The sequence below is a fragment of the Anoplophora glabripennis genome, unplaced genomic scaffold (genome assembly GCF_000390285.2).
Source record: "Anoplophora glabripennis isolate ALB-LARVAE unplaced genomic scaffold, Agla_2.0 scaffold743, whole genome shotgun sequence".
Lineage (NCBI taxonomy): Eukaryota > Metazoa > Arthropoda > Insecta > Coleoptera > Cerambycidae > Anoplophora > Anoplophora glabripennis.
In genome coordinates this window covers 203,870-207,666 of record NW_019416819.1, presented here as the reverse complement: position 1 = coordinate 207,666, position 3,797 = coordinate 203,870, and positions in this window count along the sequence as shown.

The following is a 3,797-nucleotide window of genomic DNA, read 5'->3' as shown; positions in this document are numbered from 1 at the left end:
CATTAGGCGGTCGCGATCCCGTCCCGTCGCGGACCGTGCTAGTCGCGATCGCGCGCGGTAGAGTTTCTTCCCATGCTTTCTAATGTATGCATTCGCACTAGACGTTCGCGAGCTGGTCGCGGTCCCGTCGCGGTCCCGTCGCGGTCACATCGCGTTCTCTACCGATCTTTTCCAAAGAATCTCGCCAGCCAATGGGCTAGGGGGGCAAGATAAGAGAAATATAAATTATAGGTAGAAATAGGTACAGTGAATTAATTTTTTATAGAAATATTTTTAATAAAACCTTTTTAATACCTACAAGAAAAACAAAAAATATATAAATATCTAAAAAAATAAAGAAATTCAACGAAAATTAGGTAGAACATAATCCTTTCGGATTTTTTGAAAATTTGTCGTCCACTTTATTAATAAAATCTTCATGGTTGTCAAAAATAAGCTTTCTGTGTATACTCATCATTGCTAGGCCATTGAGACGATTTTGTACCATAGTATATTTGTTAGCCAGGTTTTTATTCTTCTGATCTTCTATTTTTCATTCCCCTATATAAAATTGGTACGTTACATATATAGCTTTAGTTGCACTGTAAACTTTTATTTTGATGCCGATAGATAAAAATTTATTATTTTTTTAATTTAGAATTCCAGAGTTAAATTTTTTAAATATGGATAAGTACTACTTTTTAACATAAAATTTTATATTTTTAAATTCTTTTGTAAATAAATATTTATACTAATTTATTACAATTGTTTTAAAAATAATAATAAAGTAGTGTATTAATTTTCAATTAAAATTTAAGTAAATAAAAAATTTGATTAAAAATTTCCAATCTAAATATTTTCTTAGCTTAAGAAAATTTTTGTACTCTTCGAATTTCTATGGGGGAGGCAGTTCCCCTTACTCGGGAGACCGCGATGTGATCGAGACAAGCTAGAGCGCGAATGTTTTTGATGATCGCGTACCATGCTAATTCCATGAATCGTTTAACAACGGCTAGCCTTTCTACAGGTGATATGCAGCGTCTAAATCTTGTATTTTGCAACTAAATGTCTTCGTGAATAATCTCTAGTAGCTCATTGTACTTTCCAGATGACATACGGAAGTACTGAAAAAATCGCTGTTCGTCCAATAACGTGTTTTTTAATAAATTCACCCTCTACTCTTTTTTTGTTAATTGGATGAATCCAAAATCTTGCGTGCTTTTTTTTGTGGCGCTTTTCTTCCTCTTTAATAGAAGAGCCAATAAAAATACCTCTTCCATAGAACTAATTTTCTTAAGTATTAAAACAATATTTTCAAATATTCAAATATTTTCAAAAACAGTAAAATTTTGATTCAAAAAATAGGTATTACTATATATATAGTAATATACACACACTGTGTGTATATTCACACAGGACTGGTTATCGATATGAAAATGAAAATCCACATATTTCAGTTACTCTGTTTCAAAAACTATTTAAAAAAAAAACAGATAACAAATAAAAACGAAGTCAAGTTGACACTGTCCTCTACTGGCCCTATCAATTTTTTTTATTAAGCAAAATGAAAAACTTCCTCTATTAAATAGGACGATTCACAGTCCATTGAACATTAGGGATTATTGCATCCTCGGGTTTGTAGATGGTAAAATTATACTTATTTCTTATTTTCATAAATTTTCACTAAAAAACAAATTGCACGCAATATTTCTTGTGAATCATTCGTTCTGTTCGATAGAAATAATTTCCATTTTGTTTGAAAAATACATTTTTTCCGAAATAAAAAATAAGGGAATCACTTGTGAAACATCTGCTTTTTTTATAACAAGTAGTTTCCACTTTGTTTCATTCCAAAATATTAATTAGAACCCGAGATATCACGAAAATACTGTTTCTGGGGCGTGAACATGAGGGGTAGTTTGCATCCGTTTATATCCATTTTAGGCTAATAGAAAAAAAATATTCATATGATTAAAGAAAAAGTAAAAACTTTTTATTTTATAATGTTAATTCTAATCGTACATTTTTCGCACTAGGGGGTTTTTCACCCCCTAAAAAGAGATTTTAACGAAAACCCTGAAACAGGTCAATTTAATTTTGTCAATTTGTTTACATAAATCATATTTTGAATTCTTTTTGAGCATATATAAATTTTGTGCCTATATATAAAAAATGTTTGAAATTTATAGTTTTTCTTAAATAAAAAATAAAAGTAGCAATCTCCAAACAGGGAATCACTTATGAAACATTTATTTTTTATAAGAAGTAATTTCCACTTTGCTTCTTTCCAAAATATTGCTTAGAACCACAGATATTTAGAAAAAACTTTTTTTTGGGGGCGAATTTTCGAGAGTGTATTTCACCCCCTAAATATGTTTTTCCGCTGATAAAAACACCGCTTCCATAGAACTTATTTTCACTACTATAACAATACTGCAACTATTTAAAGGAGAGCGCAATTGTATGCAACTGTCAAATGTGACAGATTTTGTAATATAAAGACCGCGATCAGGTCAGCCCAGACAGACCGCGACGGGTCGGGACCGCGACCGCCTAATGCGTTCTCTCCTTAAACGTTCGTGATATACAGGGTAGGAAAGTACCGATGGTCTATCTGAAGTTACGTGAGAGCGATAAAGTAAGCCATAGAAATCCATGCGATAGAGAAGGATGACTATAATGAAGGCTTCTCTTAGTCACCGCCCGTTTCGCCCTTCCACAAATAAGATCCACTTCTTATTTGTGGAAGGGCGAAATGGACGTTGACTATTAGATGCCTTCATTATAGCCATCCTTGTCTATCACATGGATTTCTATGGCTTACTTTATCGCTCTCACGTAACTTCTGATAGACCATCGGTACTTTCCTACACTGTACGCATTTTAATGTCGGGAATATTTACTATTATACTTAATATATATTTATCTTCAACTTTATTTATTTTCATAATATGTATACATATATTTATTTCCTTCGGCACGCCCTTGCTATTCCAAATATCATCCCTACGTTTATATTTAAATAGAAAAATATTTATACACTTGTACACGTGTTCTCTGGTAAAGATTCTTGATTTATTTAATTTACTTCCAATATTTTTATGTGTAATTAAGGTAGCATATTTTGAAATATCAACAGCTTTATGCAAATATATATAATATATATAGTACTCAGCCCATAAGCTTCCTGGAGACTAGGGTTTCATTTCTTGAAACAGAATAGATTAGAATTACTTTTTATGTGATATTTTCAAATTTTTTCTTGTTCCACCACGCTGGAAATAGCTTGATAATTTTCTCATATTTCACTTTGGACTTCTCGGAAATTATGGCTAAGCATCTTGCCAATTATTTTCTAAGGCTAAATCGTCACTTCCTTGAATGATAACTTACAAGAAATGTATGTTATGTTTGTTACAACAAATTTAATTTGACATAATCTGTTTAGGTGTTAAAAATCATATTTTTAAACATTTCCTATAACATATCCTATAGGCATTTGTTTTTATTATATGCTGTCATCATGTCGTCATGTAAATATAACAAAACATTATATTAGGTACAGTTTAGAGAAACAATCAAATTACTTTTAAAAATTAATAGTTTCATTTTGCATCAATTTCAGGGAGGTAATTACTTACAATGGTTGTTCACCATTAAAATAAATTATTTCAGTCTGACTCAGCCAGCGTTAGTGACACACGCGTAGTGTTGCAGCAGGCCCAGAAATAATTGTTCCATTAGTATCACCTCCACCGACGCACGCATAAATAATTTTCACATACATATTTCCCAATTGCACGTTAATGGGTAAGCAA